The following is an 18,621-nucleotide window of genomic DNA, read 5'->3' as shown; positions in this document are numbered from 1 at the left end:
TTATTTGATGAATTATGGTCTGTGGGGAGTTGCCTCTCTAACGTTATTATTTATCCCTTTGCAATTACCATGGTATCTGTGGGAATGAGACTATGAAAATACTGTCTTTCTCCTCAACTCTGTGCCCAATAATTTCAGCATCTATTGGGGGATATTGGCTATAATAATTATTTCTGTGGTATTTTGGCCGCTGTTGAATTTACATTAGCCTCGTCCTTTCCATAGAGATTAAGAAAAAGTCTTCTCTAAAGTAGAGCTGTCCCTGCTTACCCATTTATTCATTAAATAATAGCCTATGGCTGCATGAACTCTTGATTTCCGTGTTACCCTAGGGGTTATAACTCAGTGCTGTTGTTATTTTGTTGCCCATTTTCCCACCTTTTGATACCGAAAGCTCCTTCACTTTGATGACTGTGTCCTTCCAACATCAGACAGGTGCACATTGAGAGAGACTGTAGAAAACAACTTACCATTATTCTTCACAGGTATTCAAGTCATGAAAGATCAGGAATGATGTGGAACCTTCCCCACACAGGCAGGCAGACAGTGGCCATGACAAGTATGTAACGTGGGATCCCAGATTGGATCCTGGAACAGGAAAAAAAAAAAAAAAGGCATTAAAAAAATGGTGTTTGGGCCCCTGGGTGGCTCAGTTGAGCGTCTGATTTCTTGGGGTTGGCCTTTGTATTTTGCGTGTAGCTTAGTAATAAACAGCATTGCCCCAAAGTTAATTTCTTAGTTTTGATCCATATGTCATGACTACACAAGACGTCAGTGTTGGAGGAAGTGGGATGAAGGCAAGATCCCACGACCCTATCTCCCTGTCCAAATCAACATGGCCAGACCCCAGTTCGCCAATCTGCTAGGAGCAATTTCTGAGATTTATCTGTGTGGAGCTCTATGTTTTCTGTCTTTGCACCAGTACTGGGCTGATATTTTAAATGAAATCACACAGACCTTGCTAAAGAGGATTGGGAATGAAAATCTACATAACTGTTGTCTCTTGCAGCCACATACAAATATTGTGACACTATCAGCTGAGGTATTCCCACAGCGTAAATAAATAGCAAACATTTTTGCTAACAAAGTGACCTAAACAAACAAAAAACTTGGAAATAGCTTAAATTAGGAAACAAAACAAACAAGAAACTTTGGATTCTCAAGGCATTCAAATACAAATACTCAATTCAAACACACTGTGCAAAGTCTATTTAATTAGGCAATGTGACGGCACTGGTATCACTAAGTATTATGAAGCTCTTTGAATTCGGATTTGTAGTATCATGTGGCAAACGTCTCTTTGCCTTTGTTGAATGGTGATCCCCATTCTTTTGCGGTAAGAGCTGTTGGGATTTGTCTCAATTCATGCAGAGGTGACGGGAATGTATTCGGTCTCTGGGCGCTTCAAAGATGGGAATGGCCAGTTCCCGCCTCTCCTGTTTCCAGAATTCAGCAGAGCAGCCACTGGGCAAGAAAAGGAAATATTTGAGGAAATCACACTGGACACCCGGGAGTCCTTAGGAAGTGTGGGACCCTGTTCATTTCCTGTGTGAATCCATTCTTCCAAACACCTGTATTTGTCATGTTTCCTTCCTAATACAGCTGTCCCAAAAGGAAAGAAAATTCAAGACTGTCCCCTTCGTTTTGATTCTTTAGTGCACGTGGTTTTGGTTTTTTGCTGTGCCTTAGATGTATCCCCTCTTTGCATTACTATGATTTTTATTGCATGGGACAAAATCAAATAGTTGATTGCACACGCTGCTTTCTTTCCTGCACGTGGGACTTGGCTAAGGATTAAGCATCTATTTATTTATCCAGTCATGTGGTCAACCTCAAAAATTCTTGAAGACCTGTCTGCTACAAGGTCTGCTCTTGAGTGTGGGGGGTGTAACCACTGCACATTTAAGACTCTGAAAAACAAATTGAGGGCTTCAGGGGGGAGGAGGGTGGGGGAATGGGATAGGCTGGTGATGGGTAGTAAGGAGGGCACGTATTGCATGGTGCACTGGGTGTTATACGCAACTAATGAATCATCGAACTTTACATCGGAAACCAGGGATGTCCTGTATGGTGAATAACAATATAATAAAAATATTATTATGAAAAAAAAAGAATTTAACGCAGGATGCAAACATCTACAGGGTCAACCCAAGTGTCAGTTTCAGGGAAGTTGATCAAAACAGCCCTAATAAAACAGAGCATCATTAGTACAAGTTACCAACTCTCAAAAGTTTTACGAGTGATTTAGAGGAATGCGTTTATTATCATGGGACCTGTCACGCGAGTTAGCGAATTTAACGTTCAGACAATGAGATGATGCAGCGAAAGGTCAGCAATGGGGTGGGACATCACAAAAAGGACAGAAATAAAGTGTGGCGGACACAGGTAGGGTAGAAAGTGAAGACAGGTGCACGAGAACGTGGTAAGAGGTCGTGAATTCGCTTTTCCTCGGCATGCCCCGGGTCTGGGCACCTGGAAACGCTGATCTATTTAGATTCAGACTTCCCTGTCTTCTGTTCCTATTTATTAGAGATGGCTGTGGGGCATCTCAAGTACCCTTTATCACCTGGGAATTAGCTCAGAGGTCAGATCGATTGAGGCCATATAACATTAAATTAGCATCACGTGAATGAAATATGACCAGCGTTCTTAATTCCTGATATTCATGGCAGGCAAAATTTGGGAGACAAGAGGAATGTCTACATGCCAGCAATGACTGTCTTCTAAGCCTCATCTTCTCACTGTAAGAACCTGATGTCTGGGTTATTCTATGTATCAAACTTTTTTTCCCCCCTCTGCTCATGCAACATAACACAGAGGCAAACACAGTCTGCCTTGTACACCCAAAACCAATTGGAAATGATGCTTCCTAAGTTTTGTTCTTCTCCTCCATTAGGAGACTTGTTTCCTCCATTCCCTGGTTATTTTCTGATTTTTGCAGGAGATGGGAGCTCTTAGCTTCCACCGAGGTGTGAACAGAGCAGTGGACAGACCATCTGGAAATAGCGTTGATTCATGGTTCCGAGTTCAAAGCGATTCAAGGAATCTCCCCCAGGGGAATGGATTCCATTAAGGGCTCAGGTTAGCATTCTTAGCAATGGTGTTCCACAGGACACATCCTATGTGGGATACTCCATAATTGTAAGAAGATTTGGGCGAGCCATTAATCAATGACAGAACTATGTGCGTCCAATGCAGCCCACCTCCTAGATGTGTCGAACTCCCTCTGCTTTCTCTTCTTCTCCTTGTAGATAAGGTTTTACCAACCGCAATATTACCTAGTTATTTCTAGGCTACTAACATTTACTCTGGAATGAAAGGGACCACAATCTCCATGCAGAACAATATTTTTATGAGCAATTGAGGTGGGGAAGCTTTCCTGCTAATGAGGGGTGTATTTTTACCAAATGGCGTTTTTATTCTCTAAACAAATATTTACTTTCCTCCTAGCAAAGTTTCATAAAAGATGGCCTTACATTTTATGCAAATATTGACCCTCAACAGTGAAAAATCTGAACCTAAATAAAGCTCAATTTGTTGACAGGTACTGCTGAGATGTTTATCATAGGACACATGATGAAGACAGACCACACTCAGTCTTCCCACTAACTTTCAAAAAGGAATGTGTACTTTCTTCCAAATTTAAACATTTTTTTTCTAACTGATAGGTTGCCTAATGGCAAATAAAAACATTCTGTGTTTTGATGGTCAAGGGAGACGTATTGTAAATGAAAAGGAGTGAAGGGAAGCCTGAACCGGCAAATGAAGAAATACCTCACAGAGGGCTCAAAATCTTCACATTCTTATAAAATTGTTGTGTGCAAACTAACGTTAATTTGCCTGGATCAGTACATGATGGGTTCCGCGTTTTCAGGGAGACGGGCACGATGACAAGCCCTTCTGTCGTCTTAGCCAGAGGCCTTAACAATTCATTTCTTCATTGAAAAGAATGTTCCCTGAATTCCAAATTAGACCATGGAAAGCGTCTACCCAGGATCAGCTTGAGTAGACGGGGACATGGGTGGGTGGGGACATACGTCTTCCAGACCGTCCATCATCACAGAAGAGGCTCCATCTGTAATTGTGTTTGGCCAGAGTGTTACTAACACAGATTGGCAGCAAAAACAAAAACAAAAAACAAACAAACAAACAAAAAACCCCACTTTATTTAAAAAAAAATACCAGTTTAGCACTAGAGCGAGATGAAAATGCACCTGCCTCATCTCAAAGTGGATTTCTTCCAGGAAAAAGGGAGGAAGACATTTATCCCCATCCTGCAAAGTTTCTTTATACCATTTCAATATCTTTAACATTAGGATTTCAGAAATTCCCCAGGACCCCTAAGGATTTCTGTTCCTATCCCTCCAAAATGACAAAGCCACTTTAAAATGTTCTTTTGTAGAGTTTTGTAGATACTTGCTTGAGTGCCTTATTTTGGTGTGTGATTTGGCTGCCCTACCACATTCCCCCAAAGTCCCCTTATTCTTGTGCTTTTCTTTTTTCCCCTGCAGTGAGAAGCAAGATATTAATGGGGGGAAAATGCAAAGGTGGTAAAGAACCTGTCATGCTTTCCCAGATCCCCACAACTGCAATATCTGCAATTATGAGAAGTCTAGAAGATGTCCTGAGCAAGGGCTAATGTGAGTATTTGGGCATGGGGATACAGGTGGAGGCCAGGGCTCCCTGCAGGGGTGGAGACAGATGGGTTTGACGCACAACGTGTACGATCAGTTGTGCATGTGTTCTCAGGAAAACCAGCAGCGTCCTGGATGGGGGAATATCCCAGAAGCACCAGGACTTGTGGGATGACACACAGAGAGAAACATTCTGTGATACCTGCCCAGATATGGTTCTGTATCTGCCCCTCAACCTTCCCGCCAATCAAACTTCCACTCCCCGGGGACTCAGAACCAGGAGAACTGTCCATATTACATCAGTGGTCCTGCCATATATACTTACATATAGATATATAGCAATAAATGTAGATACAGGTAGATCTTTACTAAGAGGTACTCACCAACATGCATCAGTGAATTCTGTTGGCACCACCCAACTGAATTACTTGTGACCACTTAAAATTACACATTTTCTGAGACTTCACAAGTCTATTTAAATAATGTTGACTGTAATGCTGCCATCCAAAAGTGCAGAGACTTTTGTAACCCCCACACGGTTTAACAACACAGTCTGCTGAAATGCAACTTTTGTTTGGGCAGGAAAACTTCACTTTTTTTTTTTTTTGGAAAACTTCCCTTTTATTTGCTGTATTTGAGTAATTCTTAGGCATATGATATAAGATTTCTGGCTGCAAGAACAAATACATAAATGCTTTGTCACGCTTTCCCTTGTTTATTCCACATGCTGAACCAAAGAAATTCCAAAGGGCAAATCTAAATCTGTATCTATATCTATCTAATATTTATATATATAATTTATATATAAAATATATATGATATATAATATTTTATGTATTTATATATTTTATCTAAATACAGAAACTATAATTTCTATGTTCAATTTATATATCATATAATTATTTATATAATATATATTTATATATAAATAAACTTATATAATATATATGTAAATAAATATATATAATATGATTATATAATAAATATATATAATATATAGATATATAATATGATTTTTATATATTATATAAATTATTAAAGTTACAATATATTATAAATATATAGTATATTAAACCATTATAATATTTTATATATTTTATGTTATATATGTTTATTTATATATAAATTTATTGATGTATTTATATATAAATTTACTTACAGATATTTATATATGAATAAATATATGATAAATACTATTCTTTATAAATGAATAAAATATCACTTATATTTTATATAAATATCTATACATAAATATTATTTATATATTTAATTTAAATAACATATTTAAACTTTTATATAAATAAATAATATGTAATTTTACATATATTATAAACAAGTGGTATGTCATGGGAGTGCATGTTGGACACTTCGTAAGAACCGATTTTATTATATTACAGGACCTGGTCCTCAATCATGAAGATTCAGGAACACGAGTTTGTAAACGCAGAGTAGAGCCATCATTACGGAGGAAGAAAATTCAAAATGACCAAAGAGCAAGACAGAGACACGATGTTAGGATGCCAAGTATTAATTTGTAATGCATGCCTCTCACTGAAACTGGGATATTAAGAAAAGTCCACGGGGAGGCAGACTTCAGTGGCTAGCAAAATGGTAATCGGACTTTTCTTTCCCCATAAGCACAGAGTTAGGTAGGTGAACGACATTCTCTTACTAGGGCCTGATTCCAATCATCTCGCGGACTCTCCTGCAGAATGAGGGGTTTGGTAAATGGGTCCGTGACGTGTGACATGGTAATTCTGATGGATTCTGTGTTTTTTGCCTTCTTTAGTGCAGGAATTCCTTCTGAGGGGCACAGAATACCCCCAGGCAGGTTAATCTGTTGAATCTAGCGACAGATAGAAACAGGAGCGTCCGATGCATTTAATGGGACTTTGTATTTCCATGTTCTTCCGTGATTCTCAGGTCTCCTTTCTGGAGGACATTTTCGCCCCATCTGAGTTTCCTACGTACTTGGGGCGAAATATTCCTCAGTCCATGGAGCAGCTCCAGCTTGTAAAATGGTCTCATGTATATCCCTGCCATTTGTGCATTTAAACTGTTTTGTTCAGTTTCCCGTCTAAATTGTTGACTAATCCGGCTATGCTGTGTTAAGCAGCTGACACATTTTAGTTGTATGTGAAACGACCGTCATATTCATTTGTAGTGGAGGAGTTGTTAGGCACTTTATGATCCTTCTGGATGTAAGATACAATAAAATTGGAGGTCATTATCATTATGAGAATCATCTTCCCTTTTCGGAATGGCTCGCGCCATACCGAATTTGTAAGCAGTCCCTGTAACCTTCCCTCCAACCACAAGGTCAAGTGCCCATCCAAGGGCCCAAGTCAACACACCATTAGGAAAAAATTCCTGTGCTACTTAACTCGATCAACAGGATAGAAACCTTTCAGGCATCATTACATCTACACTCTTACACATATTTTTAATCAGGTGCAAAGCTTGAAAAGGGTCCACGCTGGGAAAAGGTTACATTTGGCTGTCTGCTGATGTTAGCGGAGCAAACATCCACTTCTCTGAGACAGGGACCAAAGGGAGTAGGGGAGCCTTCCGTGATACAGCCCAGGTTGTTGTAACCTGAGGTGGTCACTGGAACCAAAGAAATACGTTTCCAAGGAAACCTACTTCGTTCTGCAAGACCAAGAAAGGGAAAACCTGGAAGATGCTGTCTCTGATCAAGACCTGCTCTTAGAGGAAGGGAACAGGGCATGGCAAACATGGTACCTTGAGAAAAGAGTGTCTGCTGGTGACTCAGGTGCAAAAAGAGGGTCTTCAGGGTCGGGAAAGAGCTATTTTAAGAAAAGTTTTTGGTAGAAACAGAAGGGTTTATATTTAGGTCTTGGTGTCTAGGCATGCTGACTGGGGGTCTGTGCCCCCTGGAATAATAATGAAGCCACAACCTATCAGTCTAAATGGAGTATATACTGCAAGTAGCATGGAGAGAATTGCTGAATGCATGGATCGAAATCCACTTTCCTTGCCATTTGTCATTTGCAAGAACACGACCTTTGTTTTTTCTTTCTTTTTTAAAAACAGACGTGATTATTTTTTTTAGATCATCTTTAGGTTCACGGCAAAATTGAGGGGGAGGTAGAGGGATTTCCCAAATACCCTCTACTTGCACTCATGCGGTCTTTCCCGTGATCGACATTCCCAGCAGAGGGTGCATTTATAATAACCAATGCACCTGCATTGACACGTCATCATCACCCAGGGTCTGTTGTTTCCATTCACGTTGTGCATTTTGTGGGTTTGGACGAATGCATGATGGTGCATACCACGATCGTAGCACCCCACAGACCTTTTCTTTAAATGCCGTGAAGAGCTTTTACAGAGAAGACTTAAGAAAAACACAGAGCATCGTGCTGATGGATCTCAGGACACTGAGCAATCGTTGGAAGGGAAGAGAAAGATCTCTACGCTCCTTCGAAAATGGTGAAGTGAGTCGTGCATATTAAACAGGTCATTACAAACCTCCCCCATTTTGTGGATAGTTGATCCATCAATTTTAGAGCACTTAAAAATTGCTCAAGTTGGTGTTTCTTTAATTTTATTTTTTCTGTTTATAGAGGCACAGTCACCATTTGGTCAAACCTCTCAAAAAATGTCATGGTCTGTCTCTACTCCCACATTTGCCTAAGTGCCATATAGTGTCTCTACACTAATAGTCAATTGCTATATTGTATTTCTTACCTAAAAAGTAATACGTGCTTTGTAACATCTGTTATTTATATGCTGATGGTCTAGCTTAGATTTGGTAGTTGTTACTTGGTGCCTAGAATCCTGTTTTATAGTCACTACTGCTCCCTGAGATTTAAATAAGGGGAGGGATTAAACTTGCTGCTGTGGGCATTTGTCCAAAATGCCGACAGAAATTCATCAATTTATGGATTTTTGCACCCTGAGCTATAAAGGTTGAAAAGTTAACCGAATCCTTGACCTACGGATGGCTCAGCTCCAAAACTCTCACTCTAGCCACTTCCTCCTCTCAGCGTCTTCAAGGAATTCAACCAGAGGGCAAAATTATTAAGAAGGATGAAAACATCAGAGATTTGCTGGAAGCTGTGACTACATCGCCACAGCCTTCTTGCCTTATCAGCGTCTAGACAGTTGGATAGGTGTAAAAACAGAGCAAGGTAAGTGCAAAATAAGTCATTCAGGAGAGTACAGAACACAGCTATCCATAATACAAATAAACCAAGTCAATATAAAGGTCAGTTGATGTGGTCCTGAAAGTGAGATTTTCGTGAATTTCTGGTAAAAGGCCAAAATTAGGTTCTCTTTCATTATTTATGTTTCTTTCAATAAGCACTTCATATATATATATATATATATATATATATATATATACACACATATATATGTGTGTGTGTAAACATATATAGATCACATATACATATAAAGAGAGACAGAAGTACTCCAATGAGAGAGACAGAGACAGAGAGATACCATCACAAATCATGATTCCCCTAAACGTTCTGCTTGCTTTGAAATCCATGAATCCCTGGTACTTGGAAAGGACTTTGCAATTTACTTATTCATTTCAGTTTGTGTTGATTGCATAGCCTGTATGTCCGACAGGTTAGTTTTTAACTTTACGAGGGACAACTCCTGTCTTAGATTGAAACATGAAGATGATGAGTATTTCCTAAGGACTAGTGGCATTGGGTCATTCCTCAGATGAAAAGTTGGCATTGTGGAGTATGTGTGCTTATAGAATCTATCAACCCATCTCAATGCTTTTCACTAATGCTGGAGTCTTATCATAGTAATTCATTTACAGTCTTGCAAATCTCTGTTGAACTTGCTTCTGGGTCTGCGAATAATCTAACGATACACAGATGATTTCCCTTGCTCAATTTACTTATAATTTACTTGCATTACAGAGAATAAGGTAATGGTCCAAAATTCTGCTCTACGAAGGCTCATGCATAAACATATTGATCAGCATATCGATATGCGAGCCTATTAATATGTTCATATGTAGCATGTTATGCTATACATATCGACAGAATATGGTAATATTGTAAAGAGGTTAACATACGTATTCTCTATATGAATACAAAGCCAATCACAGTTTCTCCTTGAGATAATGCAAGACCGAAGTGCAGGAATTTAACATTTTTTTACTCCACATCTTAGCGCGTTTGAACATTTTCTTTTCCGTAATGAATTACGGAATCTCAAGTAAATTGTTTCAGTGCTCCAAGATTGCATCTGAGCTCCAAGCCACTCCTCATGTATCACCATTTATTCATTTTCTATTTCAATCTGGGGCACCTTGTTTAGCTGTATTAACTTTGAAACTGTGGCACAGAATGAAATGCAGTTTCGCCACAAGTCACAACTGAACAAACATACTTTCAACACCAAGAACCACGTGTTAATCCGCAATAGTTTAGTAATGGGATTCTGATGGCAGCCTTTCCATGACCACCTACAACAAATTTGATTTTAAAATCCAATTCCCCACCACCATCTTCAAAGTCAACTCTAGAGAAACCAACCAAGTTGTAAAACAAAGAAAAGCAACCTTTGAACGCTCTAGTTATAGGGGAAAAGGGTATGGAAGAAGGAGGGAAACAGCACACAGCCTCCTCAATGAGGTAGTAAGAGATTCTGGCCACAAATTCCATTGTGGGGAGGGGGCTTTTCCCCACCACCCCCGATTCCACTCAGCTCTGACACACCTACACAGAGATAGCGTCCGGTGCCACAGGTTAGGGCTCAGTCCTACAAGACTCCCCCTCACCCCTCTTCAGACACCGATCTCAAATCCAAGTTATCACCTGTGCTTCTGACCGACCCAAGACCCCCTCCTCGGGTTGGATTAATCTGCTACAGCGGCTCACAGAGCTCGGGGAAGCATGTTACTCACTAGGTCGCTGGTTGATAGAACAGGATATAACTCGGGAACAGCCAGACGATGAGATGCAGAGGGCCATGTGTGGGGAAGGGCGCACCTGTCTTCCCAAACCGCCACGTGTCCGCCATCCTGGAAGCTCTCCGAACCCCCTCCTCCTTTTCTAGGGACACTTCCTATCAGAGGAAGGACTGATTCATTGGCCATTGGCCATGGAGTCACCCTCCAGCCCCTCCCCTTCCGCAGAGGTCAGGGGGTGCAGCTGAAAGTTGTAACCCTCTGAGAGGGCGTTGGTTCCCCTGGCAACCAGCCCCCATCCAATCTCACTTCATTAACTTAACAAAAGACACCTGTCTCACTCCCACCACAGGAAATTCCAAGGGTTTTAGGAGCTCGGTTCCAGAAATGCGGACGAAGACCAAACACAGGACTCTTATAAATCACAGGTATTTACTCCGCAAGCTCCCTCTTTCAAACTCCATAAGGCCATATTCAGGCAAATGCTCGTTATTTAAAGAAAAAAAAATATGGCGAAACATGCTTGCTTAAAATATTTGGAGGTGCCTGTAAAATAAACCCTCATCATTAGGTGGGGAGCAATGATGTCGTGCCGCCCAGGAAAGTTCGCTCCTTTATTACTGATAGTGAAGATTAAATTACTTGTAGGGCACACGCTGGAAAAATCTCACCATTGACTAACATCGTCTACCACTAAATGTACAAAATTCCACTACTTGGTACAAAGTGCCAGATGCTATATTTTCAGAAAAATAACTAAAAATCTAATGACAGTCAACAATGAATCCGACTTTTATAAAGTCAATAAGAAGTTTCATGCTTTACTATTTTAAATTTAACATATTAGCTCCCCTATGATGTGGGAGAGATGTTAGGGTTTGAAGCCAAGAAAGAATTCTTTTTTTTTTTTTTAAGATTTTATTTATTTATTCGACAGGATAGAGACAGCCAGCGAGAGAGGGAACACAAGCAGGGGGAGTGGGAGAGGAAGAAGCAGGCTCATAGCGGAGGAGCCTGATGTGGGGCTCGATCCCACAACTCCAGGATCACGCCCTGAGCCGAAGGCAGACGCTTAACCGCTGTGCCACCCAGGCGCCCCTCAAGAAAGAATTCTTGAGACATCTTTTGTGCAAAAAGGTGGTTTTGTTAAAGCACGGGGACAGGACCCGTGGGCAGAAAGAGCTGTTCTGGGGTCATGAGGAGTGGCCCATTATATACTTTCAAGTTGGGAGAGGGTTAGGGATAGCTCAAGTCTCTAAGGCATTTTGGAAGCGAGGTTTCCAGGATCCTAAGGGCCCAGCTGTTGTTAGGAAAAAGTAATTTGTTACTGTCTAGTAAAAACTCAGTTATGAGACCCTTCAGATGTCTGTCGGTGGGCCACATATGCTTGGGGGATGATTGCCAACATGTATCTTGGGGGGTTTAGAGATAAAGGAAGTTTCCAAAGGAATCTGTTATGTGAAAGTAGATTAACAGCGTCCTGGAGGTGGGGCCAAGATTGCCTATTGCCCTTAGCACCATATTCACATCAAGGCAGTTGAGTTCCTAGAGGAATGTCATTCTGCCTGTTTCAAGGACTTGTCAGTGGGCTGTACGTAGGTAGGAAATTTAATTTTTCTTTTGCCTTTCTTTCCCACATAACCCTATATACCAATTCTATGATATACTTGGTTAATATTTAACCATGTTTGCATGGGGTCCTTTATCTTATTTTTAAATTTTTATCATATATTGTAGATTATATATATATATTATACATTAAGTATTGTATTATTATAATTATATAGATAATATATTATATAGAGATTTTATATATATTTGATAATTCTCTTCTGTAGAATATCTCAGAGCCTTTGGAAATTCTCAGTTTAATTATAGGTTCAAAAATTATTTCAATTTAATTAAGTTCGGCTCTTCAGTTTGTTACTTAATTTTTCTTTATTTAGGTATGTTTTGCAACTTCTTGAATTTTCAGTCTTTCTTATTTATTATATCCTGAATCTCATAAGTTATTCTCAGAGAATATGAAATAGGTTTTAATGCAGTTTTATTATTATTCGTTTCTGTAGATTTTTAAATTTCCATTTTAATGTGTTACATGATTCGTTTTATTTTAGCAGGTGCATTTTGAAATTCCAGGCAGGTGTTTATTTAGTTAATATTTCATTCATTCAAATTTATATTTGTTCCTAATCAATATGGTTTGGAAGATACTTGTACTCAGGTTATCTATTGAGACTTGCTGTGTGACCTAATTCATAGTCAGTATGTCTCTGCTTATAGCAAATTCTACTCGTGGTGTTATATTTATGAATTAGACAAAGCTTGCTAATCAAGTTGGGTTTTTTTTTTTTTCTACTCGTGGTGTTATATTTATGAATTAGACAAAGCTTGCTAATCAAGTTGGGTTTGTTTTTTTCTATTTTTTCCAATTGACCTGGTAATAAAGGAGAGTCTGACTATGTTGATTGCTTTCCATGGAGATTTTTTTTGCCATCCTATTTTGTAGCTGTGTTATTTGTTGCATGCAAGTTTACATTCCACATAAAACATAATTTTGCATCATTATAGCTACCCCCTTTATCTCAAAGTTATTTAGCCGATATTAATATAATTATGCTAGTTTTGTTTTGGTTGGCCATTCCTTCTCTACTACTTTTATATAAACCTTTGGGTCCTTATATTTTAGATCTCTCTTTTTCATACAGGACATGTAGCAGGATATTTTTGTATTTTATTCAGACTTTTCTATGCGTCCTACTTTTAGTCTGCTTTTTTCTCTTCCTTTTATATATTTTGAATGAATATATAGAAAATTGGTTTTTTTTCCCTCCCAATCCTGATGGGAATTCTTAATTCTCATCTTCTTGAATCTAGAAAACAGCATTTTTTACAAGTTTGGTAGGGTCCCTTTAGATATTGTCTTCAATACAATTCCATCTGTAATGTTCCTCAATTTTAATCAGAAGTGTGTAAGACTATTTCTTAATGATTCCTGTACGATTTTAGATCTTCAGCTTTTATAGGGAGTTCAGTATAATTTCTTCAATCAAGTTTCCAGAATTCTAATACTCTTTATAACTGAGTCTATTCTGCATTTAACCCATCTTTTGGAATTTAATTTTTTATATTTATGTAATAATATGAACACAGATAACTGATATCTACTTATAGACAATACTACTTACAGAGTTACTTATAGATCAACAAGTCTATTATATGTAATTACCATTGTTATGGCAAATAAAATGGCAAAATAACTGTCGGGTTTTGTTTTTTGTATGTGTATATACTTGTTTATCTGGAAATGCTGCCCTTTTTCTCATTACTTCATCAAATAGGACAGAATACTTTTTTCAAGAATACTAAATTTAAGAATTAAATTTAAACATCAATGGGAGAGTTTGCCAAGAAAAGTATGTGCTTCTTTTTACGTCACATTACTCTCAGTGAAATGCTCTTTCTTCTTTTACTTCAAGTTAGATTAATATATTCCTTGTTCTGTGTTATACCCTACAAATTACCATACAAAGTAGAGAAAATTTTTCAAAACTATCAAGAACAAATTGTAGCTCTTCCTTAATTCACTGTTACCATACATTCATATAAATCAGGTTCACTGTTTTATTAACAGAGTAAGCAAAAATGCTAGCACACATAAAATACATATATAAAAATTGTAGGCTGGGGGAGAACAGGGGGTTCCAGGAAGATTTCAGTTGGACGACAAGGTCATTTCCCTCTCATGATTATTAGTTGAATACTGTCAAATTAAAAAGCATGTTTCTGTGCTACCTTTCACACTGAGATCTGCAATATAATCCAAATTGATTTTTGTGCATGGTATGAGATAGAAGTCCACATTCTATTTTTTGCTTTTTCTATATCCAAAGATTCTTTGCTCCTCTCTAGGGTGCCACCGTTGTCACCTTTCACAATACATCTCTTCCTCAGTGCACCATTAGTTTCCACCGATCTGTGTCATTTTCTGCGTTGATAACACACTGCTGAAATATTGTAATAATCACCTGATGGTGTAAATTCTCCATATTTTTTATTTATGACAATGTCTTACCAATGCATAGTACTTGTCATTTCCATTATAGTTTATCATTCACATCACTTTTTACAGAAAACCCTGCTTTAACTTTGATTTTGAATCCAGAGATAAATCTGAAGAGATTTGACATCTTTTTATAAGTAAATGTTTAAATATAGATATTAAAGCTCAGAATGAGCAATAGATTCTTTAACCCACTACAGATCATTCAATGCACTAATGTTTTAAAAATTAACTGAGATTTTAAATATGTGGGCTAGCATAATAAAATAAATGCACATTATAAAAAAGGTTTTATTCTGAATTTGTTGTATATTATCTATAATTTTCACTTACTTGAGTTTAGTGAAAGATTCCTTTTAAATCTGCTCTGTTAAAACATTTTTAAAAAGGATTTTATTGGGGTGCCTTGGTGGCTGTCATGAAGCGTCTGCCTTCCGCTCAGGGCATAATCCTGGCGTTTTGGGATCAAGCCCCACACCGGGCTCCCTGCTCAGCGGGAAGCCTGCTTCTCCCTCTCCCACTCCCCCGCTTGTGTTCCTTCTCTCACTGGCTGTCTCTCTCTCTGTAAAATAAATAAATAAAATCTTAAAAAAATAAAAAACTTAAAAAAAATAAAAAAATAAAAAGATTTTACTTATTTAAGAGAGAGAGACAGCACAAGCAGGGGGAGCAGCAGAGGCAGAGGGAGAAGCCAGCTCCCTGCTGAGCGGGGAGCCCCACATGGGGCTTGATCCCAGGACCCTGGGATCGTGACCTGAGCCAAAGGCAGACGCTTAACCCACAGACACCCAGACTTTGTTACAACTTGCATTGCTGTATTTGTTAGTAAAAAATACTAAGTTTCATTAACGTTTGAAAAAATTAACAGAGGAAATAGTTCATCCACTTTGATGTCTGAATTTGAGCTTTATATTTCCCAGTTGTGTAACCACTGAGTTTTCAGAGTAAAGCTACTGATAAAAAAAAAAATACTTCAGGGAAAAATTAGATTGGTGGCATCTGCCAACAGCACAAGAATATAAACAGAATAATGATGCTGTTGACGAATTAGCAAAATGTCTATCACGGCAAGAAATAGGACGTCACTAAAGGAGAAGAAAAATGAAGTCTGGGAGCTGCACATTACACCTGACCTAAACAGTAGACTCGTTATTGGGGAACCAAGCCTACTAATTAGAGAAAACTATGTTATCATGCTTGTCACCCAAGACATGTGGAAATGCCCCGTTTGTAATGGAAGTCATAGGTCTGGGACACGTTAAATTTGACTTTGTAGTTTTTTAAGTCAGGGTTATGTGGCAACAAAAAGTGATGAATTCTTATCATCCCAAAGTCAAGCCAGAAGCTCATTGTCCTATTGACCACCAGAGTCAGGTAGACATGAGAATTTGATTTGATCATGGATTTTTTTTTTTTGAAGTCATAGTTTTTTATTGAAGATTCTCATTCAAGAGTAAATTGCGATCATCAACTGCTATGTTTAATCTAGTAAACAATACTTTTTGTTTGTTTTTTTAATAATAATTTTTTATTATATTATGTTAGTCACCATACAGTACATCCCTGGTTTCTGATGTAAAGTTTGATGATTCATTAGTTGCGTATAACACCCAGTGCACCATGCAATATGTGCCCTCCTTACTACCCATCACCAGTCTATCCCATTCCCCCACCCCCTCCCCTCTGAAGCCCTGTTTGTTTCCCAGAGTCCCTAGTCTCTCATGCTTCATTCCCCCTTCTGATTACCCCCCTTTCTTTATCCCTTTCTTCTCCTACCGATCTTCCTAGTTCTTATGTTCCATAGATGAGAGAAACCATATGATAATTGTCTTTCTCTGCTTGACTTATTTCACTTAGCATTATCTCCTCCAGTGCCGTCCATGTTGCAGCAAATGTTGAGAAATCGTTCTTTTTGATAACTGAGCAAATGCTGAGAAATCGTTCTTTTTGATGGCTGAGTAATATTCCATTGTATATATGGAACACATTTGTGTGGAACCAGAAAAGGCCCTCAGTTTGTTTCCCAGAGTCCATATCATGGATTTCAATGCAGGAAAAGTACTGCTTTCCAAGAATTTTTACTTTTTTTTTTTTTTTACTATTATTTCCGAGCATGCTAGGACATTGGTTGCCTCTGGTTAATTTGGAGAAAGCTATTAATCTTTGTGAATTTCCAACCAGCAAGTGACCATCCATTGATATGGTCCCCAAATTACTAATCCATGCATTTTTTTTTTCTTTCCTTCAAATACGTGAAGATATCACAGCAAGGACTGCTGACAGGTATGAAGATCTTTAGGGGGAAAAGTCTTGTCTTTTGTTTTAAAGGACTTGCAACATTCTTTCTTTTTTTATTTAAAGATTTTATTTATTTATTTATTTGACACAGAGAGAGAGAGAGCGCAAGCAGGTGGAGGAGCAGAGGGAGAGGGAGAAGCAGGCTCCCCACTGAGCAGGGAGCCCAATGTGGGGCTCGATCTTGGGACCCTGGGATCATGACCTGAGCCGAAGGCAGATGCTTAACCATCTGAGCCACCCAGGCGCCCCTACAACATTATTTTCTTATGTGCATTGATTTATAAATCACCTATTGATTTATATTTATATTGACTGGCTGGCTCAGTCAGTAGAGTGTTGTGACTCTATCTTGGGGCTGTGAGTTCAAGCCCTCCATTGGGTGTGGAGTTTACCTGAAATTTTTTTTTTTAAATCACATATTTTAAGTAACCACGAATAATGCAGAGATAATATATTGACATTAGATTTTCATGAAATTTAAATATTCTATCTCAAGGGAGATGGTCAGATTTGGTATGTAAACAAATAAAAACTGTTATTGTTCACTTCACTTCTTATACCATTTCCCTAGTTGATTTATCATTACTACAAATGATTTTTTGGAATCCACATATATCCATATAAATGCGGGATGCTTCTTAGCTAATATTTTAAATTCAAAATAGTAAAGCATGAAACTTCTTAATGACTTTCTAAAAGTTGGATTAATTGCTGTCATTAAATTTTTATAGTTATTTTTCTGAAAATATAGCAAAAGGTACTTTATACCAGGTAGTGCAAGACTTTCTTCCTTTTTATATTTTCTTCTGTAATGTTTGTAACAAAATACGTGCCCTGTGATTTGCTTTTTACTCTCAAAATAGCTAGACTATATGTTTCCCTTTTCCTCGCTCTATATTCGCCTGGGCAGGGAAGGTTAGTCTTGGTTCAAACTGGCATTTAATTATTCCTCCTGTAAACTTTATGATCTCAGAGTCGATTAGGTACGTTCGTATAGCAAGTTTTAAGTGCAAAGTTGTAAATAAGTTTAGGGTCCATTAAAGTGAGTTGATGTGGTATTTTTCTAGAACCCATGCTGGAAATAGTTTGCATTTCTGTTGTGTGTTTATTTTCCCTAATTTAATCTTGACCATATTTTGTATTCCAAAAGTAATAGATGTTCATTAGAAAAACATAATGGAATAAAAAGTCAAATATTTTTCTCATGTACTTTGACTTGCAGAACCTATGCGAGTTAATATATAATAAATATGTGATCCAACAATTATACGCTTTTACTTCTATACAGTATGTTTCTGTGTCAGTAAATATTTACACCATTTTTTAAAAATAATCTCTAACCCCAACACGGAGCTCAACTCCGAGGTCAAGAGTCTTATGCTCTACTGACCGAGCCAGCCAGGGACTTCAACACTATTTTCAATTAGTATAATTTGATATGCACATTCCACAACTCATTAAATGACGGCTCCATTTTGGGGCACCTGGCTGGCTCAGTCAGAAGAGCAAGTGACTCTTGATCCTGGAGTCATGAGTTCAAGCCCCACGTGGGGCGTGGAGGTTACTTAAATGAGTAAAACTTTAAAAGTAAATAAATGAAGGAATGATTAAAAATCAATGCTCCCTTGTAAGATATCTTTGGTTGTTCCTAGTTTTGACGATGATAATTAAATTGAAATGAACTACTTGCTACCCAAAATGGTGGACATTCTCAGTTCTTTCCTTGA

General features: G+C 38.2%; 1 long non-coding RNA gene across 1 annotated transcript in view; it reads right to left on the bottom strand.

Annotated features, from left to right (window-relative positions):
- The window catches only part of LOC123802725 (uncharacterized), a 697,769-nt gene that overhangs the window by 179,503 nt on the left and 499,645 nt on the right, over window positions 1-18,621 (bottom strand). The window contains exon 6 of the long non-coding RNA XR_006782624.2: window positions 471-588. This is a non-coding gene — a long non-coding RNA (uncharacterized LOC123802725). The remainder of the gene's footprint in view (window positions 1-470; window positions 589-18,621) is intronic.

Source organism: Ursus americanus, chromosome X (assembly GCF_024610735.1).
Source record: "Ursus americanus isolate L20-20 chromosome X, mUrsAme1.1.p, whole genome shotgun sequence".
NCBI classification, from domain to species: domain Eukaryota; kingdom Metazoa; phylum Chordata; class Mammalia; order Carnivora; family Ursidae; genus Ursus; species Ursus americanus.
Note: the sequence above shows the minus strand (reverse complement) of the source record. Positions and strands in the feature narration are given on the sequence as shown.